The 27537-nt window shown below is 43.1% G+C and overlaps 2 protein-coding genes across 2 annotated transcripts in view; one reads left to right on the top strand and one right to left on the bottom strand.

Moving 5' to 3' along the window:
• DOCK2 (dedicator of cytokinesis 2) overlaps positions 1-27537 on the top strand; it is a 411398-nt gene that overhangs the window by 219378 nt on the left and 164483 nt on the right. The window lies entirely within an intron of this gene.
• INSYN2B (inhibitory synaptic factor family member 2B) overlaps positions 1-27537 on the bottom strand; it is a 119050-nt gene that overhangs the window by 22493 nt on the left and 69020 nt on the right. The gene's annotated exons all lie outside the window — the stretch shown is intronic.

The following is a 27537-nucleotide window of genomic DNA, read 5'->3' as shown; positions in this document are numbered from 1 at the left end:
TGCATTTATTTAGTGTGCATATTCCCCACTACCCCGTAAGCTCCAAGATGGAGGAGCTGACGCCATTGTATTCACTGGTTGGGTATTCTCAGCCCTCCTTTAGGCTCCCTGTGGGTGTTTAAGGAGCATTTATTGAAAGACTGGGTGTCTGAATGCCTTTGGAAGTAAAGGAGATCCTGGGCACTGGCGTCCTGGGGTATCCTGCCAGGGCAACAAGACAGTGAATCCTTTCTGCTATGACTGTAATATTTACTTGAAGACAAGGTTTTCCCTTAATGTCCTCATTTTTTAATTGCTTTCTAGGAGATAAATGTGCATAAAATTCTCCATGGAAAGTGTACCTTGTAATAATAACAGTTACCATTTATTGAACACTTAGTTTTGCCATGCTGAGGACTTTACATGCATTAATCATAACAACGCTCATTTACTGAGTACTCACTAATGTGCCAGGTGCTGTTCTAAGCACTTTCCAAGTAGTAACTCCTTCAGTCCCTACCCTACAGAAGTAGATACTACCATTTCCATGTTACAGTTCAAGAAGCTGAGGTCCAGAAAGGTTAAGTAACTTGCCCAAGGACACACAGCTAGTGATAGAGCCAGGATCTGCACACAAACACACTGGCACCACAGCCTGTGCTCTTAACCTCTATGCCCCACTGCCTTTCCAATATTGCATTATCTCATTTAATTCTTATGACAAACCTATGAGCTATCAGGATCCGTGTTGGACTGATACGGAAACTGAGGCTCAGAGAGCATAAGTACTCAGTGGAGGAACTGAGATGTGAACCCGGGCGTGTATGATTCCAAGCTCAGGTTCTTACCCATGATATTATGACTTTATCCCCTTGGGATCTGCCTGGTATGCAGGACAGATGGTATCAGTGATTTGAGAATGGAGTTTGAAGACCGCTGCCAGTCTGGAGAGATGCAGGGGGCTGTCTCCTGGCCTAGCCATGGCAAAATGAACCTGTTTGCTGAAAGTCCAAGGGATCACACTGGGATGAGGCGAGTTTGAAGCCTGCCTGGGTTGACCAAAGGATTTTAAAAGGAAACGAAAGTGATAAAATAGTCCACAAGTGTTTGGGTATCTTCAAGAGTGTTCTGTCTGTGGCTCCCAGCCTTATCACAAAGGTCGAAACCTCTGGCTTCTCTGAGTATGGCTGCTTTGCTCCCCAAACATTCTCCATTCTGCTGTTACCCATTTGTGGGTACAGCCTAATCCTTGTTTCTCAGTCTTCTGCTTTCCCCAGGAATTTCTAGATAATGTCCATGGTGATTTCAGCTTAGCCTGCTCCCAGCTGCCTTGAGAGGGACCAATTAACCCAGTTGGGCTGGGGCAGTGAGTGGCAGGTCCTGAAAGAGTACAGGATCCATCAATAATGCTAATGAGTTGTCAACTTGTCAGGAGGCCCTGCAACTACTCCTCACATTCTGAGTGTGCCTTAGACCTGGGTTAAAACCCTCTTCCTTACTGGCTGAAGGGTTTGGGGCAATACTTATGCTCTCTGAGCCCCAGTTTTTTGTCTATAAGATGCGGTGACACTCATAGCGTAGACACTCACAGATGCACGGGTCTGAGGGGAGAAGTCAATGAGACAGTGTCTGCAAAGCTCTCAGCACAGAGCTCAGCACACAGGAAGCGATCATATGGCTGTGCCCTTGCTGTTAATACTGTTGTCATCACCTGCAGCCGGTTTCTTTGTTGTGAATGCCAGAGAGCTTGTGGAAGGACCACTATCCGCAACTTTTCCAGCGCTGGTAGAGCCACTCTTGGGACAGAGAATGGGCAGTTTCAGGGAAGCATCTCTCACTTGCCTCATCCGTCTGAAAAGCAGGGCTGGCCTCTAGGAACAGCATCATCCTATACTCTCTGGGAAGATGCCCTGCTGGCGACGGGTCCTCTGGTCACTCTGCACAACAGTTCCAAACAACCTCACTTTTATAATCACTTTCATGTTTCAGTGACTGCGCAGAACTTTGAGGTCTGCAAGAATACAGCAGCCCGTCCCCTCCTCCCATGGTTAAGTCCCCTCTGCCTCGTCTTCTTCAAGCAGCAAGTAAGGCTGCCGGGATACCTGTAGTGACAGGGAGCTCACTATCGAATTTTAGTCAATAATAATTATTTTTATTAATAGTAGCAAATATGTATTGAAAACTTACTATTACTGAGCACTGTGCTAGTACTTGGCATTTAATCCTTAAATGGCCTTCAGTATATGGTCCCCGTTTTGCAGAATGAGCAATTAAGAATTGTGAGGTTCAGTCACGTGCCTGAAACCCCGTAACCCATACCCTTAACTCCTGTGCTGCAGAGCCTAGGCATTTATATGTCTCCTTTTGTGGATTTCTTTGCCTAATTATCCTCTACCTTCTCCCTCTCCTTAGGTGTTCATTAAGGCTTCATTCTGGGAAAGTTAACTCACTTAGGCTACAATTGTCTGAAACTGGTTTTCATAAGAGCTAATGTTTAGCGAACATTGATTATGAGCCTGGCATTGGGCTAGGTATTTTTATTTACTCTCTTCTTCTATACTCACGACAATCTTAGAGGCAGGTGCTATCATCTTCTCATTTGGTATTTACCTGGTAAGTGATAGAGTCGACATCTGAACCCAAGGACTGACCCTGGAGCACAGGCTCCTCCCCACTGGGCCTTCCTGCCTTCTCCAGGTCTGGGAAAGGACTTTTTGTGCAAGGCTGTCAGGCGAGTTTCAAAGTCTCTCCACATTTTTCTTCTGAAAGTCAACCAGTATTCTGGTTTTAGCCCTGCTTTTTTTTCCCTGGAAATTTATGTACCCTTGAGACATTTTCTTTTGATCTTTAAAAACAGTTGGTTTCCTATTTATAAAGATATGTTTATTGTAAAAATTCAAATAATGTAGATAAACAAAAAAAGGAAGAAAAAAATCACCTGAAATCTCACCACCCAGAAAGAACCATTATGCACCAATTATTTGGTGACGGTCACTAGGCATCTCGCTGTGCAACACTTGGGTGTGCATTGCATGCACATTGCATGCACATGCAGGTTTACAGAAAGCCGTTTTTTTACTGAACAACATGGAGAAAGTTCCACATTATGGCATATAGATTCACACTATCCTTTTTTTTAATGATTTTTTTTTTTTTTTTAAGATTGGCTCTGAGCTAACATCTGTTGCCAATCTTCCTCCTTTTTTTTTCTCCCCATAGCCCTAGTACGTAGTTGTATATCCTGGTTGCATGTCGTTCTAGTTCCTGTATGTGGGATGCCACCAAAGCATGTCTTGATGAGCAGCGTGTAGGTCCACACTCAGGATCCAAACCGGTGAACCCTGGGCTGCCGAAGCGGAACATGCAGACTTAACCACTGGGCCACAGGGCCAGCCCCTACACTATCCTTTTAAGTAGGCTAATAGGACTCTGTTGTCTAGTTAGCCATGATCTATTTAAATAGTGTCCTTTTGTTGCTATTTAGATCGTTTCTAAATATTTGGTATTGTTAAATACTGTAAATAGCATCCTTTTATTTTTCCTATGTGAACCTTGGAGCACTTGTCTAATTATTTCCCTGGAATAAATTTCTAGAAGAAGAATTAGTGGGTTAAAGTAGCCACATATTTTATGTTTTGTTTTTACCACTACTTTTCCTTCCAGAAAGTTCTATTAATGTGCAACCCCACTATTACTGCACGAGAAGGCCTTTTCACTAGAACCTTTTTGCCACTGTGTTTGGTCCATTTATGATGATTTTTTTCATCATTGCCAATAAAATGGGAAAAAAAAATTGCCTCTTATTATGGAATTAATTTAAGATTTGGCATTTTTCCATATGTTTATTAGTTTTACTTTATATTTAGTGTGGGTAAAGAATGAAATGTTGAAAGCGACAGTTCAAAAAATTAACCTAATGTGGAAACTCTTATGTCCTAGACATAACCTAGGAAGTTTAGCAAGTATAAAAATTTCCACTTTTGAAAAATTTCATATTTCTCTTCCAATTCTTCTGCCCCTGATGCCCACCATGGCCTTTGCACAGACATGTCCTGGGGAGTACACCTGGCTAAGGGGAATGACCCTCTGTAGGCCTTAGGTCTCACAGGCTCACAGCTGGCCGTTAATTGCTAGGGCGTTCCCTGGGCTTCGGTGGTTAGGGCCTGCTTAATATCCTGGCCAGCATCCAGAATCACTCCCCAGAGGTGGGTGCAGCAGCCCATTGTATGCCTAGCGACTGGGAGTTATTGCTGATCTTCGCAACACTTTTTTATTCTTCTCTTGATTATTTACTTATTGACACAAACCAACTGTTTATGTTCCAACCATGCCTTTGGTCCACATCAGATGGTCCTCATGAAATCAGTGTCCATTTAGTAGGTATAGTACTATCTCTGTTGGTCACAAACTTTAGACTCCCTCTGGAACAGACAATGGTTCTCTTCTCTGGCATGTATTTAGGCTATAGAGGGAAGGGTTAATTGCATAGGCTTTAGCTTATGATTGACTTGGACTATAATCTTCTACTTTATTGACCTAGAGCAAGTGACCTGGTTTTCATAAAACCACATAGACTTGTTGTGAGGATTAAAGGAGATAATCTATATAAAATGGTCAGCATGGTCAATGTTAACTCATCAGCTAGAACCCAACTGGACCACACGAGTTTCTCCAGTGTGGGTCTTGGCTCATCTACTTTCCTTTGGGAGAGAAAGCTGTAGGTAAATTTTCAGGAGGCAGTGTACAAGGATGGCATTCCCAGGAATCCTGTCCATCTCCCTGCCACCTCAATACTTTGTGTACCACTTTGGCATTGTGCTTGTCTCCCTGTGCGGTGCTTATTTGCTCCTTCAGGCTCTTCAACTAGAATGCAAGTTCCTTGAGGGCAGAAGGGGGTCACAGTCCACTCTGACCCCTGACCCCTTACCCTAGGTTGATTCAGAGCAGGTGTTAAGTGAACTCTTTTCAAAGGAATGAATATAATCCCATATTACCTTATTTGCCTTAGCTTCTCTGGTACGGAATGGTTATATTGCTGGCATGGAATAAATATTTGTGTAGCTAATTAATTAAGAGCAAATTAATGAATTCTCTTCCAACTCACTCTCCCTTTCAACGACACATTATCAATAGGTCTCTGGGATGAGTGAACTATGTCTGTCATTCAGTGTATGATGCTTGCTCTATTTATGACTCAAATTTAATTTGGTTAAACTTTATTGAGAACCTGTTATGACCTGGGCACTGTGATAAACATTGTGGAAATCACCAAAAGGAGTAAGACCTGATCCCTATTGTAGCTCTAGGAAGGGACCTTGTAATGCCACCCCATATGAAATCAGTCCCTGGGAAGTGGTGCAAAATGTTGTACAGAGTTGGGGATGACTTGGAGGAAGATATATACTTCATTTTATGTATTCAAAGCCTGCTTCAAGTATCAGGGGGATTTACATTTTAAATGGGGTTTAGACTTTATCCTTCACTTCAGGAGTCAGCAATTTTTTTCTTTAAAGGGCCAGGTAGTAAATGTTTCCAGCTTTGCTGGCCTTACGGTCTCTGTTACAACTATTCAACTGTGCTGTTGTGGCAGGAAAGCATCAACAATATGTCAACAAATGGCCGTGACTGTATTCTAATAAAACTTAATCTAAGAAACAGGTAATGGGACAGCCAACAGCCTGGGGGGCATGGCACAGTTTGCCAACGCCTGCTTTAGGCACTGGGGAGTCATTGGTGGTTTTTGTTTCTCAGAGAAGGCTCTGTTTGCTGGCACACTGCCATCTCCCTTCTCCTCTGTATTTAGTCAGTAATAATAATCCTTACTATTTATACCACACTTTACAACTTACAAAGCATTTTCAAATCCCGTGTAATCCCTACTAAGAATGTTAGGAAGTATTACTCCTGTCTTAAAGAGGAATCAGACCCAGAAAAGTTAGACGGCTTGTCCTAAGTCACAGAGGTGGAGCTGGAACCCAAACCCCCTGACGCCAGCCTCAGGGCTCCAGTAGAGACCCCAGTACCCCCGCCTCCATTCCATCTGCCCAGTCAGGTGTCTCCCCTCCATTTAGGCAGCCAGAGTCTAACCATTTTGTGTGTTGGTCATCTTTCCCCAGCTGGAGGGCGCATTCTTAAAGGGCAGGAATATGTTTTATACTCCTTTTATATACTCCAAAGTAGGAGGCGCAGTGCTGAGTTTGTAGGATGCACTTAAAAACTGACTACTGGTCACTCACCCCTGGGTCTTGTGGTTCCTCACATCAAAGTTTCCGTTCCCTTCCATTTGTATTCAGTTAATTGCTTGGTCACAGCTGTTGGCAAGCATACTGCATACCCATCTGAAATCACAGAGTTAATATGTGTGGTCCCTGCCTTTGTTTGCCTTTCCAATTTGAGTATGGCCCCAGCAGCTTTCTCAATAAAGAACAGAGGGCTGGTCAATTTTTTGGGTCTGTCTGAATCTACGCTTTCTCCCAAATGGTCAAGAAACCAAAGGGAACTGGCTTTCTTTTTGCCATCTGGATTTACTAAGCATAGGTGTACTTAGGGGCAGAATTAGGCACCAAAAGGTGAGGTGAAGATCAAAATTCATATATTTGGAGTCTAGGAAGATATTAGATCATGAAATCGTTTCTCATTTTTCAATATGCCACATTTGACCTTTTCTCCCAGTTTCTGCTATTCGTATCCAGGTCTCCATCATCTCTCATTCATACCACCGAAAAAGAGGTCTTCATTCTTGCCCATTTTGCCATCCATCCTCCACAAAGCAGGCAGAATGATCTTTATAAAATTTAATCTGATTGTATCAGGCCCTTCTTTGAAACCCTCCAAATGTATCCTACCGAATTTAAGTTAAAATCTAAACTCTTTACAAAATCTCTAAGGACCTACATTACCTGGCCTTGCCTACCTTCCTAACCCCATCTCATCTCAGACCACTTTTCCCCTTGCTTTCTATGACCTGGTTCCCTGGCTCAGGACATGCCAGATTCATTCTCATCATCTGGCCTTCACACTGGCTATTTCTTTTGTCTGGACTGCTCTTCCCTCAGATCTTTTCCAAGGCTGGTGTCTCTACCTATGAAGCCTCCATGGGGCCCTCCCTAACCTCCTCGCCATCCTTCATGTCCTCTTGTGCAGCAGCCCCCTGTTCTATTAGCTTGTTGTTTATTCATTGATTACCTGTCTCTGTCCCTATTTATTGAGGAACCTTAATTTGCGTTTGTTAAATGAATGAGTGTGCGAATGAATTCTTAGAGTTTTCAAGGAATCATATGATCTTAGAAATAGAACAGGGAACTTTAAAACTTAAGACCTTGGGGAGCATCTCATTCGATGGTTTTAAAACCTCCTTTAGCCGTGGAACTATATTTCCAAATCTATGCTTAAATCCAATCCGGATATCTAAGACAGAATGAAACAGAGCTGTTCTAGAAAAAGTGGGGAATGCATGCTGCCCCAGTCACTCTGAGTCACACCCTGGGAACCTAGGGCTCCATGCAAGCCCAGTTTGAAAACCACTGAGACAAACCCCTTCATTCTACAGATGGGAAACAGAGGCTCTGAGCAGCTCTCCTCTACCTGTAAATTCCTCAAGAACAGGGTCACTGGTTTGAATCCCAGAGCAGGAGCTCAGGGAATGTTTGTTGAATTGTTCGGGTGATGCATTGAATTGAAGGCAGAAGTGGAACTGGGCGCCAAGTCTAGGGCCCGTGTTCTCCAGTGCAGCAGTGAGGATGGCAAAGGGACCCTGGCTTCCATCTGGTTCAGTTCAGGCGGCTTGTTTGGAATCAGACCTAGGGGAGAAGACCACCTTCCTGTTCCTGGAGGCCTTTTTGGGTAGGCCACCAATGCTATTTTTTCTGCTACTCCAGCCCTCTGATTGCATTTGTCAAAGAAACCAGGGAAGACATGATTGCCATCTCTCTCTCCATCCTGTTCATCCTTCTTCTCCTTCTTCTCCCTTCTTTTTTTTTTTAACTTATAAAATGTTTCAGTCATGCAAAGCAGCATTGAGGAGAGCGTAGTGAGCATTAACAGACACCATGAGCCCAAAGCCCAGCTTCAGCAAGAAACTTACAAGTCCAGCAGAAGCCTCTCTCCTCGGTTCACTCTCCTTTCTCCTTTTATTCCCCTGCTGTCTTGCCCCGCTCCTTTCTCCTTGTCTTCTGCACTTTAGTTCTTATTTCTCTCTTCATCCCCTCCTCAACTTTCTTTGCCCTGCCACCTCTCTTGCCTCCTCTTTCTCACACGCCTCCCTCCTCGTCTGCATCTCTAATCAGTGCTCGTGGGTCAGTGATTCACTCCTTTGCCTGTTCAATGTCAAGGGTGAGAACTCAGTAGTGAGTCGGGAATTGCGTCTCCTACAAACCTTAGGGGTCTGCCCTGCAGGGACAGTTCTCTGGTCCATACGTCCCCCTGGCTGGCAGCACTGGCTGCTCCTGCTGCTATTTTTGAAAGGTCACCTCCAGCTTGCTCTCTCCAGGGGAAAAATTTTACCACCATCAGATGCAATTGCGTTGGATGCAAACTGTTGTCCAGTCTCTTCTCCTAGAGGAAAAAGCAATAGCCTGATACATCTCTATATTTTACTCAGCATTGTGAATTCTTTCCAGAAGGTTTTTCTGGTATCTCTCACTCCTTTTCTATTTCACTACCTCACTATAGACATTTTCTTACTATTTTTTAGGTTATCCTCCTTTTTGACTTTAAAGAATTTGATTTACTCTTCCTGGGGCCAGACACTGGGGGAGCTGCCTGCTCAGACATATGGAAGGATCTGGACCCTTTTGGATTTATCATCAGAGGAATAACTCTGTGTGTCAGATGGGAGTGGGACGCAGGGTTGAGTGGTTATGTTCACTCCCCTTCTCCATCAACTCAAGTCCAACAAGAAGCTGGACAGCCAATGATTTGCATGGCTGTTGACAGATTCATTCATGGGGTACAGACTTGGCTCAGACCACTTCTAAGTTTTTTCAATGTTGAGTTGTTGACACATCCTGTTTCAATATGAGGAGGGGTCCAGCTGCGGTGGAAGAAGGCAGGAAACTCCTTCCGCATCTCAGCACCACTTTCTTTGGTTTTCTGGCACCTGGGAACTCTGTCTCCCTCTTAGTTAGTCTGAGTTTACACTTGGCAGCCTCATCCTGTAGATTGTCTAAAACTGTTATGAATAAAATTGGAAAAGTCTTCCCATTCTGAAGGGATCTATGCTCCTGTGTAAACCTATCAGACATATTTGGTTGATTAAAATACTACTGCTTAATATTAAAGATAAGAATGGCTCCAGGGACCCTTTGCTCTTTAATAGCAACTCTAAGATTTTCAAAGTGTTTTCAGACTTACTAGCTCATTTTGGCCTCACACCAAATTCTGCCAAGACCAGGCATTATCACTCCCATTTTGCAGATGAGGAAACTGTGGAAGGGAGGGGAAAGATTTGCCCAAGGTGAGAGCAATCTGGCAGGGCCAAAAGTACCTCAAAACTTTACTAGCTCAGGGAACTTCCACAGGGCCTGGAGGAAGTCCAGTGCCCATCAGAGGCCCCTTGGGTGAGGGCCAGCAGAAGCAGCTCACAGCATGGGCTTGTTAGGGACCCCCACCCCCGACACGCACATACACTGCATACCCATCAGGGAAGCTGTCAAGCCCTGGACTCTGCAGTGCTCCATCCACCCTGGTAGCGCAGAGCATTGGCAGGCAGCTGCAATGAAGGCTTTCCGGCTTCTGGATCCCTGCCTACACTGCAGAATTTCACAAGGAGAAGCGAAGGGGGGAAGTTTACGATCTGATCTAATCACAGATGAACTGAGAACTCAGTGGCAGCCAGCAGTTTGCGGAAGCACAGGACTCCAGTGCTGTTAAAGAGCCCGCCCTTCATTTCTGAGAGGAGCAAATGGTATGCTCAGCCAGTATCATGTGCTGCACACAGTAGGTGCTCATTGCTGCCACTGCTCTTATTGTCACCAAGATTACCACTCTGCACTGGGCCCCAGGCCACTCTGAGGTAGGATAAGATCCAAGGACTTGAAAGTTCCTGCTGGGGGCTGTGGGAAATCTCAAGTAACATTAAAGTAAAGCTAATAAAAAGGAAGTTTAAGGAGAAAATGCTGTCAAATGTCTTCTCTTGTCTTGAGATTGTTCTTCACGAGGCTGGTATTTTCCAAGGGACCAAGAATGTTTCTGTGGCTTTTTGATCCCTGTCCTCAGAGCTCTCTGACTCCTTCCCGGTCCCTCAGTGCAACGACCTCAAATCATTGCTGGACTCAGTGTCCCCTTCTGGCTCTCCAGTATGCTCCTGCCAGTGCTGGCTGTGAAACTCCATCCGTACCCACCCATGCAAATCACAGGCTGGTGAGGGCACCTTTCAGTGCCTCGTACTTGGTGGCCCCACAGCATTTGCCTAATGACAAGAATGTCCTGTGACACACTGATGTTGGTCACATCACAAAAGCATAAAAGCTCATGTTTAAATATCTTCCCTCCTCCTCCTTCTTTCTTCTTTCCTTCTCTTCCTTTCTCTCCTTCCTCCTTCTCTCCTTTCCTTCTTGCAAGAGGAAGGGCATGTGGGCAGAGAGAGCCAGGCATCATCTGGCAGCAGCCCAGCCTGTACCCAGTCACAGCCCCCTTCTCATCCTCCAGGGTGGGAGATAGAGAAAGGCACTGAGCTGGGTGGACCCCTTTCCTGGGGGTCTGGGGGTCCTCACTCCTAGCCACCTATACTCACTCATCTTTTCCTCTGCAGCCAGCATTCATCTGTCCTCTCCTGTTGAGAGCAGGGTCACACTCCTGGAGCTCCCAGGGCCCCACACATTTACCACACACCAGTCACTGGGGGTCCTACCCTCCCTCCAGATCCCCAGCTCTAACCCTGACCCCCAGGTGTAGGGGTGGCATTCCGTCTCCTGGAATTAAATCTTTATAATTATTTAGTGAGGCCTTTTTCCTACAAAAAGTTATTCACATATTCACACTTACACTTGCTGAATGACCCAGAACAAGTCATCTGATCTCTGTGAGCTCAGTTTCCTCATTTTAAAATGAGAAGAATATTTGGCTTACATAATGAAGCGGCTGACACTTGAGAAGTATAGTAAGGATCAGCTAGCAGACTTCTTGGCTTCCTTCCTTCCTGTTTTCTGGCCTGGATGTTGTCCTCTGATTGCCCCCCCAATCCCCCCCCCCCCCCCCCCCCGCCCCGACCCTTGTCTTGCCTGAACAGGGACCTTTATACAAATGATATGGTTTCAAGCCAGGCCCTGGCTGCCCTCCATGATCCCTGCTGGCCCGGTGGCTGGGGCCTCCTCTCTGTATCCCAGTCTGGTGTTTGAGCCTGGCTTGCTGGATACGCACAGGATTGGGAGGAGCACCTAGGGCATGCGGGCTGACGATGAGGGAGCCAGAAACCACTCTCAAAGCCCACATCAACATTCTCTAGGATAAGGTCTAGAACCTTATGGGTCCAGAGTTGCAGTGAATAGCTCTCTTCATCTGAAATACCAGGACCCTTTACATCTATGTGGAGGGGCTTGAAGTAGTCTGATAGTTTAGGTAGTATAGCATGGTGGACAAGGGCCCACATTTTGAAGATAGACTACCTAGGTTTCAAGCTGGCTCTGCCATTTTCTGAATCTATGATGTAGGGTAAATTACTTAACCTCTCTGTGCTTTGGTTTCCCCATCTCTAATATGTGGCTAATAGTATTACTTCATAAGTTGGCTATAATTAAGGTTCAAATGAAGTCACACTTGTAAAGCATTCAGACAAGTACCCATCAGGCCATAAACATTTAATAAATTTTGGATCCTGTTGTCATTACTAGTATTATTACTATTGGCAATATCATCATTATTATTATCAAAGTGTGAGAACCAACAGAGACTTCTATTACTCACCAGTCACGCAGCACAAACTCTCATCTGTCAAACAAAAGCATATATCATTCATCTCCTAGCTACTGCACGTAGTGGGGGTGAGAATTGATGGATAAAATAGAAGTGTATGTATGAGATAGTTTACAATAAAAAGCAGATACCTAATAAAACTGAAAGCAATAGTAACTGACAGAAGATAAGAGGCAAAAAATAATATCAGGAAAGAGGAGAAAAATTGAGCATAAACTTTGGCGTGAGCTTCCTAGTAATCCGCGGAAAAAGGGAAACCAAATAGGACATGCCATTATTATTAGTGCTAGGAAGTATATCATTTCATCACTAGAGACTTGAACTCTAAGAAAAACTTATCGTAAGAAAATTCATTACAAATTTTTTTGCAAATCTAAAATGTGAGGTCTAAAGTCCAAGAGAAAAGAGAATTCTGATGAGATTTGAAAAGTATCACAGTAAAAATGGTTGAAGGAACGTGAGCTCTTTAACCCAGAAAGGGAATTGGGTGGAGGGGAACATGATATTCCATTTGAAGACTCATTACCACATCAAGTAGGGAGTAGCATTGTTCTACAATGTTTCTGAAAACAGAACCAAAACTCCATGGTGGACTGCCTCAAGGATGCAAATCGAGTTTCAACTAAAGAAATTTATTCACCCAAACTCAAGTAATCCAACAATGCGGTGAGCTGGCCTGTAAGGTTGTGAGCAACCTGGCCATGCAAACATTTGTCTAGATGCACACCTCTCCGGGCCGTGTAGGGAGGCTCGTTGCACTGTCAGGGCCACAGAGCTGACTCCTGCGTCCCAGGCCACTTGCATGTTCTCCAAGTCTATGTAATATAGAAGCAGACTCTCAAAAGAAGAGACGAGTTTTTCTCCCTTGAATGTGGATTAACAACATTAACAAAAACCATTCCCTACAAAGCTGCTCACTTAGAAATCAAAGGGCGAGCTGGCTAGAGCAGTCAAATCACTTTTTAAAATTATTATTTAAGATAAATACTATTTGGAAATCATTTGGCCAAGCAATCATCAGCAGATTTGGGGAAACATTCCCCTTGTCATAAGTGACTGTGTTGCTTGCCACCAGCCTCCTCCGTGTGTCCCAGTTGCCATCCCCATGAGCAAGTGTGCATCCCCCAGGCTCCCGCAGCCTCCCAGATCTCCTCCATCCAGGCACTCATCAACTGGTCTGCCGTCATCTGTTTTCTCACCAGGGCTTCTTTTGGAAAGGGCCATATCTTGCATCATATGACCAGGATGTGCAGAGAGCCTGCCCCATTACAAACAGCTGAGCATATGGTTAGGAGCATGGGCTCTTGAGCCGACTGCCTGGGTTTGAATTCCAGTTTTATCATTTACTAGCTCTGAGCTGTTTGAGACTCAATATCCTTATTTGTAAGCTGGGATTGATGACTACCCTCTACACACACACACGCACACACACATACACACAAATGTTTGTAGTATAAGTTAAATGAGATAATAAAAGTTAAGCTTTTAGCATAGTGGTTGCCTTATCTATTGTATTGGGGTTGGCAAACTATTCTATCAAGGGTCAGATGTGGTCTCTGGTACAACTATTCAACTCTGCCATTGTAACATGAAAGCACCCATTGATAATACATCAAGGAATGTGCATGGTGGTATTCCAGTAAACCTTATTTACATAAACAGGTTGTGGGCAAGATGTAGGCCGTAGTTCACTGAACCCTGTAATTATAGGAAGAAGTAAGTCAGGTGACCAGATGGAAAACACAGAAACAAAAGGTGGTAGAATGGTGGTTTCAACAGTAGCACCTGGTAGTTAAGAACTCAAGCTGTAGAGTCAGATAAATCTGGGTTTAAATCCGGTTTGCGTGAATGGTGTGTGCTCTCTGAGCCTTGGTTTACTAATATATAAATTGCAAAATGGCAAGTAAAAGGGACCTATCTCAAATGGCTGATGTGTGGATGAAAAGAGATAATGAGACATGGTACCAGGCATTTAGTAAGAGCTCAATAAATGTTGTTTGGTAATGAGAATGACAATGATGAAGTGACTATTAAAAGAACTGAACTAAACCAAATGGAACCATAGCCTCTGCTTGCCTCAAGGATGCCCAGACAGTATGGTTCATTAGGTAGAGCAAGGGCTCTCGATCCGGAGAGTGTCTGGCACCTTACCTTGAGCCTTCTATTTCACTGTCTATAAATGGGGCCAGTGCTCCTGGCTTTCTCCCTGCAGAGGCAGCTATAATGAGACCATGGAGGGAGAGCCTGCTTACCACCCACCTAGAAATATGATGCTGAGTCAGCACCAAAATCAATGACTGTAGTCCCTGTGTGTCAGAAATGAGCCTTGGCATCCTCCTCAAGTGGATCTGAGGATAGCAGGGCCGAAAGATCAGCAATGGAGAATATGAATTTTTGTCCTGGGCTGTGCAGAGCTGCTGGGGGACTCAGGTTTGGAGCATGTCTGGGAGGGCCCTCGGCTTTGGATTGCTTTTGTTTCATATTAGTGTCCTGGAAATGGACCTCTCCGCATATCACATTTTGTTTGGAGAAGATATTGCTGTCAAAGGTGAGGCTCACGATGTTCCTTTCCACTCCTTGTTGACGCATGAGTACTGCCTAACAAATGGGTCTCCCCAGTGTTCATATTGTGCTTTTTGTTTTAACCCTAGAAGTTTTTCTTACTTTCTTTGTCTCAGGTTTCCCAGAAAAAAACATTTGGACTCTTACAGCCCTAGTTAATGCTATCAAGCATCTCTGCCCTAATCATAGACTAATTGGTATTGATTTTTAATTATGTCATCTGTCTCCACTAAGTTCATGGGATTCTCACAAAATGTCTTCTCAGCTCCCAAAACTAGAAACCACAAACTCTCTTTTCCTTTCCTTTCCTCCTTCCCTTCCTTCTTTCCTTCCTTCCTTCCTTCCTCCCCTCCTTCCTTCTTTCCTTCCCTCCTTTCTCCCTTCCAATATTCTTCTCTCAGGCACCCACCATGTGCCAAACGTTGTGTTGGGCATGGGGAGCACCTTCGAATTCTCAGATTTAAAGGGCGAGTTGGGCAAGTTACAGACAGCATGGTAAGAGGCGAGCTCTAAGCAAGGTCAGGTACTGTGGAAATCCACCTTCAGGGTGCCTAACCTGTTGCTGTCGTCAGGAGATGTTCCTGGTGAAGGGGATACCTGCACCATGCTTTTTAAGATGAGTAGGAGTTAGGTAAGTGAAGAAGAAGAAAGCAGCAGACTCAATGGAGTGCCTAGTCAAGACAGGGGAAAGAAGTTGTTCCTTCCACTTGAACTTGGTTCTTGTGGCAGGGCAGGGGCAAGTGGCAAATGTCAGGAGAAGACTGGCTGGCAGGAAGCGGGGCATGAAGGACTTTATAGGCCAAACAGATTCTTCTGGATTTCCTTTCAACATCTTAAACCTTAGGTAATCTGTACATTTACAAAGCAAACTTAAAGGTCAATTTTCTGTGTTTTGGCTGTAATTATGACAAGAATGCTGTCTCTTTGGCCCGCTGCTACTAATTAGAAGCCTTGATTAGCCGTTATACATGCCTTTGATGAATAAAGTGATAAATTGAGTTAATTATGACTTAGTATGTAGTTTGTTACCTACTATCTTTCAATACATGAAGTCTGTGGAGACAGGGAGAACAACAGAAGGGCTCTTGGTGGTGAAAAAACTGAAAAGTATGTCCTCCTTTTACCAAGACACATATAAAACCTACCGAGGAGTTGAATTTAAGTAAATGATAAACAAAACCAAGCAAATAATTGATTAGGAGTTCACCGTATGCCTAGCACTGTGGGTCACCCTGGGATATAACTGGTATACCAAACAGTAGTGGTCCTGCCCATTTTGGAACTCAGTTGTGCGTAGGAATGGTCAATATTAAGCAAATAAACACAAAAATGAATATGTAATTATAAAATACATAATTTTGTGAGGAAAGATGGGTCTGAGAGAGAATAATAGAGAGAGAATTTTCATCAAGGGTAAGGGAAGTACTTTGTGAGGAAGCGATGTTTGAGTTGAGGAGAGACGGTGGGCGTGATCTAGGTAAAGGGAGGGGCGTGGAAAGGGGGTGTTCAGGTAAAAGAGTCCTGTGCACACTGGCTCTGAGGCAAGAAGGTGCTTGGCCTGTGTACAAGCTCAGTAAAGGCCACTGTGGCTGGAACCCGGGGGACAGGCCAAGGTTGGCCCTGAGGAGATGGACAGGAGCAATAACATTGGTCCTGAAGGCCATGTTAAGTCTTTTGGTTGATTCTGAAAACAACAGGATGACTTTAAGAATTTTAAGAAATGTGTGTGTTTGTGTGAGAGAGAGAGACAGAGAGAGGGGAAATGATTTTTCCGATTGTTCTGAGAAAAATGAGTTGGACAGGGACAAAAGTGGAAGCAGGGTGACCAGCCTCCAGGTGAGAAATGGTGACATTTGGACTAGGTGGTAATAGTAAAGATCATGTGAATTGGATAAATTCAAAAAACATTTCGGGTACACTTGGTAATAGATTGGTTATTCAGGATGGTGGTGAGGGGAAAATATATAGAGTGAGGAAATGAGTGTGATTTGAGTTGACTTGACTTGGAAAGCAACATTTGAGCCACCTCAACTGAGGGCTTCAACGAGGATTTGGCAGGGCCTTTTGGAGGGCTTTTATGGGTGCTTTCAGCCATAGGAGTGATGTGACCCCCATGTTTGCTTACATACTTTGGTAAGGAAGGCACTTCCTTCTTCTGTGTGGTGGCAAACTTGCAAGAGCGTGTGGCTCTGGGGGCAGTGATGTCCTCTCCGACCCTCATGTTTGGAACGTGAGCAGTGTGCACCATCCCATCTAAGGCACCACCTTCAAAGAGGAAAACCATGCCCACGTGCAATCAGTCCAACTGTTTGGTTCTCCAGCTCTCTACGCAGGTTACTCCAGGGGCCATGAGACCAATGAGACTGCATCTTGACCTACAGGGTCGAGGCCATCTATCAGGGCAAACCCCACAGAAGTACTAAAAAGGCCAAGGAAAGCACAGGAGGATAATAACAGGTTAGTCCTGGCAGATGTTCACCCCCCCAAAAAGGAGCTGATAAACTGCCAAGAAGCCCTCTCACAGGAGCAAAGAGGCATGGTAAGAATACCGTCACTGAGCACTTCCCGTGGGCCAGGCCCTCTTTTAACGGCTGTGAATGCTATTCCACTTAATCCTCACAGCTACCCAGTGAGCCTGACTTTAGGAAGCTGAGGCACAGAGAAGTTGTGTGACTTTGCTAAGCTCCCACAGCAGTAAGGACAACAGCAGGGGTTTGAGTCCGGAGACTTGTACTACAGCTCTCATGCTCTTAGCTTCTCCGTGATAAAGTCAGGTAGAGTGGCTTCCTAGAGGCGAAGGTCTTGACCTGGCTTGAGAAAAGTAGGAAACACTGTTTCAATTGCTCTGTAGGCTGCGTGCTACTGAGGTCTGTAGGGTCATTTGGGAACTAAGGTTCCCAGCGTGCTGCTGAGTGTTTCATAGAGTGGAGAGCCCTCCTCCTGTTCATGTATTCCCTTCTCACATCCTCCCGGAGCACCCTTGATCTGCAGGTACTGGGACAGGGACCGGGGGTAGAGCAGTGAGTTGAGATGTTCCCCTAGAGCGCCCAGGGTAGTGAGGGAGTCATAAAACAAAAGAGTTAATTTAAATGCCGTGTGATAAACACCCACCATGAGGAAGTCACCTGCTGTAGGACTCTATAGAAGTGGTCTGCGTCCCTGATACATTTTGGTGGTGGTTTGAGTGTGAGGGGCCATGGGTAAGGGACTCTTTTCCAAGGAAGGGGCATCTCGTGCGAACATGAAAGATAAGTAAGACTTGGCCAGGTGAAGCGTTGGGGTTGGGAGCAATGGGGAAGGGGAAATTCTCAAGAAACACTGGGCTCAAAGGCCTCCAGGTATGGAAATAAGAGAGAGCAGATTCTTCGGAGGAACTGGAGGGTAGAATGCACTCAGCGTGGGCGTGAGAACAGAGGTGAGCCTGGAGAAAGGTCAGCGGGAGCTAGACCATCTGTGTCAGGGAGTTCGGACTTCACACTGAGGGTAATGAAAAGCCTCCCATGGGTTTGAGGGGAGGAGGAGGTAACACGTTCTCTGGGCAGTCTGGGTCTTTTGTACGGTTCTTGGGTTAAATTCATGTGCTGATGGAGTCTTTGGCAAGAGGCTTGATGATCTGGCCCCCAGAAAGGGCTTTGTTTGGCTCTGAGGAGGGTTTTCCCTCTGAGTCTTAATGGAAGTTGTCCCTCCTCCTTTTGACATTGGGCTTGCCAAGTAGCTGACATATGCTTTATTTTTTAAAGAGCTACTTGTTCACTCTATATCAGCTACCTGTCTATGGGGTTTCTCCCAGTGTGTTCAAACATGCCTCCCAGGTCCCATTTTGGGGTAACTTCTCCTTAATGGGAGTAGAGGGGAGGGATGCAGGCGTGGGGGAGGAGAGCCTATCGGAGTGGGGAGCAGAGGGGATGGCAGGGATCATGGGCCTTTGGGATGCTGGCAACCTCAGGAGCCTCCTCAGCTCATCCTTTCTCAGTCACGTGGAGACTCCCCAATTGATTCCTCCCCTAGTGAGGGCTCCTCAGTCGATTGAGAAGGCTCTCCATCAATTATACAGGCAGTGACAGTCTGATACAGACACCATGGGTGGCCGCAGCTCACTGAGCATTAACTGCATTAGCCACATTGGAATTTCCATCAGTAACACTTTATGGAACTAATTTGTGGGTTTATTAACCCCCAAATCGCTCCTGACAAGGATCCATCTCCGTGTGGGAATGCCTGCATGGAGGACTAGGGGCGCCTTTGTGATTGTTCCCCAACCAGAGCAGTTCAGTGTCAGGGAAGGAACCAGCCTCTGGAGCAGAGAAACCCAGGTTTGAATCCCTGTCCTTCCACTTTCCAGCTGTGTGACCCTGAGCAAATGATTGAACCTCTCTGTGCCTCGTTTACTCATCTACAAAATGGAGATGCTAGTCTGTAGTCAGGATTATATGAGGCCATGTAGAGTGTTCGGCAAATATGAGGTGCCATTATTAGTTTTATTTTTTCTATAATGGTTTAGTAAGGGCTGCAAACCCAGGTGCCCTCAGGGTAGCATAATTGAGTAAAGCAGGCTCGGGGAAAGACAGGCAGAGAGAAAAGTGCCGTCAAGGGGGCAGTTGCTGCTCAGCAGCAGCCCTCATTGTCTAATGGTGTCCAGGTCCAGTGTTGTTAGAGCCAATGATTTTTCGGAAGAAACCAGAATTTAGTGTTAAATAACCCAACTTTTAATTGTTGTTAGCTGATTTAAAATGGTTAAATAATTTAGGCGGCAAACCAAACATGTCTGAGAGCTGCCCATTTGCAACCTCTGGGTTCTCCTTTCTGCAAGAACTGATTTAGGGGGCTGGCCCAGTGGCGCAGCGGTTATGTTCGCACGTTCTGCTTCTCAGCGGCCCGGGGTTCGCAGGTTCGGATCCTGGGTAGGGACATGGCACCGCTTGGCATGCCATGCTGTGGTAGGCATCCATGTATAAAGTAGGGGAAGATGGGCACGATGTTAGCTCAGGGCCAGGCTTCCTCAGCAGAAAAGAGGAGGACTGGCAGTAGTTAGCTCAGAGCTAATCTTCCTCAAAAAAAAAGAAAAAAAGAGAACTAATTTAAACCTGGATCCTAAATATAAATAGCTCCAGGCTGCCGGGCACAAGGCATGTTGGGAGCTGACTCTGTCTGTGGCAGGTCGGAGGTAATGAAATGCCCCTACTCCTTCCAGGGTAGTATAACTCACTCATCAGCTCCATGTATGGCCTTGTGTGATGTCCAGAATCAAACTGAAACAGAGAGATATGGGCAGGTATTGGACAAATGTGCTGTGTCATATACTGTGGTAGAGGGTCCTGGCGAGGTGGCCAGCAAAATGGTGGTACCTACATGCAGGAGTTCCAGTCACTCACATGAGCTGTGCTCACCACTGTGCGACTGGGCTCTCTGTCCTTTTCAGACTTGAGCAAAGTGAGACCACTTTGGGGTGATGATGATAGCAGCCAGGAAGTTTTTATTTTCTGACAAGAGGATGTCTGAACATTCATTTGCAGAGGCAAACTGATTTGCTAAAATCAACTCTCTTGAACCTGACTATATCTAAAATGTCTGTTGCCTTCGGAAAGCCTCTATCCCATTCTAACCATAAACATTTTCTCTTATGCTAGGTTTAATATTTCAGCAGGTCTTGGGCCACTGGAAGTAGATGAAGTACTAATTGCTAATAAATATGAAGACATTTTTCTCGCACTAAGAATTACAAAGCAGTCCCAAGTTTGAACTTCTTCTCATTAATTCATTAATTCTTTCATTCAATAAATACTGAGTGTCTACCGCACACCAGGTATTATGCAAGGGGCCTTGGATAGTCAGAAAGTTCTGAGATCGAATACACAGGCTAAGAGAGCCTCAGTTTCCTCAAATGTAAAATGGGGATGATAATAGTGCTTGCTTGTGTGATCTTCAAAGCATTACACAAGGCAGTGTATACCCATGGCCAGCATTCAATAAATATTAGCCACCAAATGATCGTTCATCTCAATTGATACCACAACCTTTGGGGTTGTTACTGTTATCCCCACTTCTATCCTCAGTTTTAAAACAATGAATTAACTTGTCAGAGGTCACACACCTAGCAGAGGTTAGAGCTGGGGTCAGCCAGTCTCCAAAGCCCGTTGTCTTTTTACCAAATCACCTGTCAGAGGTAAACCATCTCTGGCCTCTTTGCTTTACTGTCAGAAAGAATTAGAAGCAGTCCTAAATTTAAGGTCTGTAAAGACTAGACGGGATTTAGGGGCTAGGGAAGAAAGACTGCCAGGCAGCCCTCTCCAGCTGGAGATGTGCGAAAGACCCGAGCTCCGAGTGCTGGAACACAAATGCTGTTTAGAGAGGAATACTATCATTCAACCAATATTTATTGAATCCTTCTCTGAGCCAGGCACTGTCCTTGTCACTGGGAACACAGCAGTGAACAGAGCAGAAGTGCTTCCCTCGCAGAGCTTACAGTGCAGCAGGATCCTGCAGATGGAAAGACGTGCAAATGTAAATGTGAGGTATTAGAAACCCTGATCCAAAGGAAGCAAGAGCCGAGGCTGGAAATGCGTTTGGGACCCACATCTGATGACCTTTGAGGCATTTGGTCACTGAATGAAGTGGTTTTTGTTTATTGACTGGCAACTTGACTTTGCCGTTGGTTTGCATTCATTCTTAGGGCTGCTGCAGGTGAACACAGGTGTCCGGGTCACATCAACAAGGTCCTAGGAGGAGAGCCTGCTTTCATCTGCAGGCAGCAGCAATGCATTTCCAGGAGAGAGATTCTTTTGGCCATTTCTACTTCTCCGTTTACTCTCTGTTTGGACCGAGTGCCTGGTAACTGGGCTCATGCAGAGAAGGAGCTAGTCTGCGGCTTGTTTGCTTGGAACATTTTAGAAAGTCAAAGTAGTTAATGATGATGATATCTACCACTTAGTGAAGACTATTTGCCAGACATTACGGTAAATGCTTTACATGCATTATCTAATTTAATCCTTACAAACAACCCAGTATAACTGAAAGTGCAATTATTTCTGTTTTACATATAAGGAAATTAAGACTCAGAGAGGTCAAATCCTTGCTCAAGGTCACACAGCCAGAAAGTGGCAGAGGGAAACTAAACCAGGTCTGATATTTTGTAGAGCAATTGTTCTCATCCAGGGGCAATTTTGGAAAGTCTGGAGGCATCTTGGGTTGTCACAAGTGGGAGGAGGTTGCTATTAGCATCTAGTTGGTAGAGGCCAGGGATGTTCTAAACATCCTACAGTAGACAGGACAGCCCCCGACAATGAAGAATTAACCAGCTCAAAATGTCAGTAGAGTCGCAGTCGAGAAAACCTACTGTGGAGCCCCAGTTACCATTGCCCTGTCCCCATCACTAAACATCTCTTGTTCGGGCATATCTTGCTGAAGCATTTTGCATTTTATAAATAGTCCCAATCTCTGTTGAAGTGTTGTGTTTACATCCTCGCTTGTTCTGTCTTCATCTAAGAACCCATGATGGAACAATTTAGATCAAGCCATTCCAAGGAAAAGCTTTTAATGAACAACAGAACAAGGGAAACCTCAATGGGTTTTGCAGCCCCATTTCAGCTAAGGTTCAAGTTCACTAATGCCGGAAAGGAACTCATTACAGTCTTGCAGGCTGCAGGACAAATGTTAATAGCTTCACCTTTAATTTAAGCTGGACTTTATTTTTATAGCTAGTCCTTTGGTAACAACTAGATTTATTAAGGCATTTTTAACAGCTGAAGAAAATTAATAAAGGACATAAGCACATGTGATTCTTGTGCTATTTGCAAATATAGTTCTGACTCCTCATGTACATATAGGCATACTCATATATGCTCTAAGAATATGCTTCCCTCTGCTTTGTGTTTTAAAATTGACTCCCAGATCAGCACATTTGATCATCTGAATGTGGTCCCCAAGTTATGAGATGGGCCAAAGTTGAAACAATTAGAGAAAGGAACACAAATAAATTCCCACCTGCGAGGGAAAAACGTTTCCTCAAAGTATATGGGTCCTGGATGGTGCTTTTCCTTACCTATAAAGACAAGTAACTTATTGCAAGATGGAATCATGCGTGGACCTAAACTACACGTTAGAACAGATGGCTCTAACAGACACATACAGAAACATTTCATCCAACAGCAGCAGAATACACATTCTTCTCAAGTGCACATGGAAACTTCTCCAGGATAAATCATATGTTAGGCCAAAAAATAAGTCTTCATAAATTTAAGAAGATTGAAATCATATCAAGCATCTTTTCCAACCATAATGGTATGAAACTAGAAGTCAATCTCAAGAAGAAAAATGGAAAATTCACAAATATGTGGAGATTAAACAACATACTTCTCCATAACCAATGAATCAAAGATGAACCAAAATAAAAACCAAAAGATATCTTGAGACAAGTGAAAATGGAAACACAACATACCAAAACTGATGGAATTATTGGGGTTTTTTTTTCTGTTCCCAATTCATTTTATTGAGTCAGTATAGAAGATTGGTTAAGAGCACAGATTTAGGAGTCAGACATCCCTGAGTTTGCATCGTGACTACACTGATTATTAACTGTGTGACCATGGGCAAATTAACAAATCTCTCTGACTTAGTCTTCTCATCTGTAGAATAAGAATAATAATAAGCCACTTGAAGGTACTGTGAGGAAGAATAAGTGAGATGAGTAGGAAGTACTTAACACAATGTCTCATCCAGTGCTCACTTTGGATGCAGCAAAAGCAGTTCTAAGAGGAAAGTTTATGGTGATAAACACCTACACTAAGAAAAACGTCTCAAATAAACGACTTAACTTTACACTTCAAGGAATCAGAAAAAGAACAAGCTAAGCCCAAATTTAGTAGAAAGAAGGAAACAACAAAGATCAGAGCAGAAATAAATGAAATAGAAGCTAAAAAGATAATAGAAAAGACCAATAAAACTAAAAACTGGTTTTTTGAAAAGGTGAACAAAATAGACAAACCATTGGCTGGGCTTACCAAGAATAGAGAGAGAGGACTCAAATAAATGAAATTATAAACGAAAAGAGGAGACATTACAACTGAAGCCACAGAAATACAAAGGATCATAAAAAAACACTATAAACAATTATATGCCAACAAATTGGACAACCTAGAAGAAATGGATAAATTCTTAGAAATGTACAACCTACCAAGGCTGAATCATGAAGAATAAAAAATCTGAACAGACCAATTACTAATAAGGAGATTGAATCAGTAATTAAAAACCCCTCAGCAGAGAAAACTCCAGGACCAGATAGCTTTACAAGTAAATTCTACCAAACATTTTTAAAGAAAAACTAATACCAATCCTCTTCAAAATCTTCAAAAATTGAGAGAGGAGAGAACACTTCCAAATTCATTTTATAAGGCGAGCATTGCCCTGACAAACCCAGACAAGGACACTACAAGAAAAAAGCTATAGGCAATATCCCTGATGAACATAGATGCAAAAATCCTCAACAAACTATTAGAAAACTGAATTCAACAATACATTAAAAGGATAATACACCATGATCAAGTGTGATTTATTCCAGGAATACAAGAATGGTTCAACATCCACAAATTAATCAATGTGATACACCACATTAACAAAATGAAGGATACAAATCACTTGATCATCTCAATAAATGCAGAAAAAGTATTTGACAAAATTCAATATCATTTCATGATTAAAAACTCTCAACAAACCTGGTATAGAGGGAATTACTTCAACATAATAAAGACCGTATATGACAAGCCTGCAGTTAACATCATACTCAACAGTGAAACACTGAAAGTTTTTCCTCTAAGATCAGGAATAAGATAAGGATATCCAGTCTCACCACTTTTATTCAATATAGTACTGGAAGTCCTAGCCAGAGCACTTACACAGGAAAAAGAATGAAAAGACATCTAAATCAGAAAGGCAGAAGTAAAACTGCCTCTATTTGCAGATGACATGATATTATATATAGAAAACCCTAAAGACGTCATCAAAAAGCTATTAGAACTAATACATGATTTCAGTAAATTTGCAGGATACAAAATCAATATACAAAAATCTGTTACATTTCTATACACCAACAATAAAGTATCAGAAAGAGAAATTAAGAAAATAGTGCCATTTTCAATAGCATCAAAAATAGTAAAATACTTAGGAATAAATTTAACTAAGGAGGTGAAAGATCTGCACACTGAAAACTGTAAGACATTGGTGAGAGAAATTGAAGAAGACACAAATAAATGGAAAAATATTCCACGTTCATGGATTGGAAGAGTTAATATTGTTAAAATGTCCATACTACCCAAAGCCATCTACAGATTCCATGTAATCCCTATCAAAATTCCTTTTGCACAACTAGGAAAAACAATCCTATAATTTGTATGGAACCACAAAATGCCTCAAATAGCCAATGCAATCTTGAGAAAGAAGAACAAAGCAGGAGGCATCACATTGCTTGATTTCAAAGTATACTACAAAACTGTAGTAATCAAAGCAGTGTGCTATTGGCGTAAAAACAGACACATTGATCAATGAAACAGAATAGAGAGCCCAGAAGTAAAACCATGCATATATGGTTAATTAATTTATGACAGAGAAGCTAAAAATATACAATGGGGAGAGGATAGGCTCTTCAATAAATGATGGTGGGAAAACTGAATAGCTACTTGCAAAAGAATGAAACTGGACCCCTATCTTGTACCATACACAAAAATCAATTCAAAATGGATTAAATAAAGACTTGAACATAAGACTGAAACCATAAGACTCCTAGAAGAAAATATAGGGGATGAGCTCCATAACATTGATCTTGACAATGATTTTTTGGATTTGACACCAAAACCAAAGGCAACAAAAGCAAAAGTAACAACTGGGACTACATCAAACTTAAAAGCTTCTGCACAGCAAAGGAAACCATCAACAAAACGAAAAGGCAACCTATGGAATGGGAGAAAATATTTGCAAACCACATATCTGATAAGGGTTAATATCCAAAATATGAGGAACTCATACAACTCAATAGCAAAAAAACAAATAACCTAATTAAAAATGGGCAGAGGGTCTGAATAGGCAATTTTCCAAAGAAGACCTGCAGATGGCCAACAGGTATATGAAGAGATGCTCATCATCACTAATCATCAGGGAAATGCAAATCAAACCCACAATGAGATATCACTTCACACCTGTTACCATGGCTGTTATCAAAACTATATGCGATAACAAGTGTTGGCAGAGATGAGGAGAAAAGGGAACCCTTGTGCACTGTTAGTGGGAATGCAAACCAGTACAACCAATCTTGAAAAAAGTTTGGAGGTTCCTTAGAAATTAAAAATAGAACTACCATATGATCCAGCAATCCCACTTTTGGGTATATGTCCAAAGGACATGAAATCATTATGTCAAATTGATATCTGTACTTCCATCTTCATAGCAGCATTATTCACAATAGCCAAGGTATGGAAACAACCTAAGTGTCTGTTGACAGATGAAGAGATAAAGAAAATGTGGTATATCTATGCAATGGAATATTATTCAGCCTTAAAAAAGAGGAAATCTTGTAATTTGTGACAACATGGATGAATCTGAAGGGCATTATGCTGAGTGAAATAAACCACACAGAGAAAGGCAAATACTGCATGGTATCACTTATATGTGGAGTCTAAAAAACAGAAGAATTAAATTCATAGAAACAGAAAGTAGAAAAGTTGTTGCCTAGAGCTAGAGGGTGGGAGAGATACGGAGAGGTTGGTAAAAAGGATACAAACTTTCAGCTATAAGATGAATAAGGTCTGAGGATCTAATGTATAACATGGTGACCATTGTTGATAATACTGTATTGTATAATTATAATTTGCTAAGAGAGTAGAACTTAAATGTTCTAACCCGCCCCTCCCCACTAAAAAGGGCAATATATGAGGTGATGGATGTGTTAATTAACTCAGTGAGGGGAAATCCTTTCACAATATCAAATCATCACATTGTACACTTCCAATATCCAACGATTTTATTTGCCGATTATACCTCAATAAAGCTGGAAAAAAAGAGATTGAATCGTGACCAATGTTATAAAACCAAGGATACAGTGAACTATGTTTGCAGGTGTCCCTCATTTTACAGGTTCCAAAACATTCTGACATCTATTATTGAGATCTGCTATTTCACCTTGAAAACCTTAACCTCGTTTTATAGATGAGAAAACAGGTTAAGAAAAATGGGGAAACCTGTCCAATGTCACAGAACTTGGCTCTCGTGGAGAGAGCTGCTGTGTGGCCCTATTTCTGTCGTAATCACCAGTCTCTGGAGTGAACGTGAGCCAGGCCGAGCCAGTCAGCCTGCCTGCCTCTGTGGCTGCTGTGGATGTGAAGAGTCTGGGCAATTCCCTCTCCTTTGCTGTGACTACACTTCCAAATCCTTCCTTCTTTACCTGTCAGGGCTCAGACTTGCTGTGCTATTTGATACTGCAGGAGCCACTTACCACATGAAGCTATTTACATTTAAATTGATTAAAATTAAATAAAATTAGAAATTCATTCCTTGTTCACATTCGCCACGTTGCCAGTGCTAATTGCCACACGTTGCTAGTGGCTACCATATTGGACAGTGCAGAACATTTCCTTCTACTGACTGACACCGGGTCTGAGTGATTAAATTAAGGAAGTAAAGCCTGTGGGGTATATGGTATTTCAGAAAGGTATTATTCAATTTGCAGTGAACTTTGAAAAAAAGTCTGTTTGTGCTGTTAAAGGAAGAAGGTTTAAATGTTTGTTATGAATCCACTCTCAGTCAGGTATCAGGCAGGGATATTTTCCTCATGCTCAGTTTTATGACAGTCCTGCAAGGTGTGTATTATCATCCCCATTTTATGGACAAAGACACTGAGGTTTAGTTGACCAAATATGCATCTTCTATGTAGCAGAGCAAGGATTCAAATTCAAATCTGCTCTTCACACCCGTACATTTCCTTTCTTCTACACCACGAGTCCTCAATAAAAGCAGAAGCTTTCATTCTACCCCAAAGTCAGCATGGCTTTGAGTAAGATACACTCTAAGATCATCACCTATGAGGATTAGTGTTATCAAGATTTT

Source organism: Equus przewalskii, chromosome 13 (genome assembly GCF_037783145.1).
Source record: "Equus przewalskii isolate Varuska chromosome 13, EquPr2, whole genome shotgun sequence".
Lineage (NCBI taxonomy): Eukaryota > Metazoa > Chordata > Mammalia > Perissodactyla > Equidae > Equus > Equus przewalskii.
Note: the sequence above shows the minus strand (reverse complement) of the source record. Positions and strands in the feature narration are given on the sequence as shown.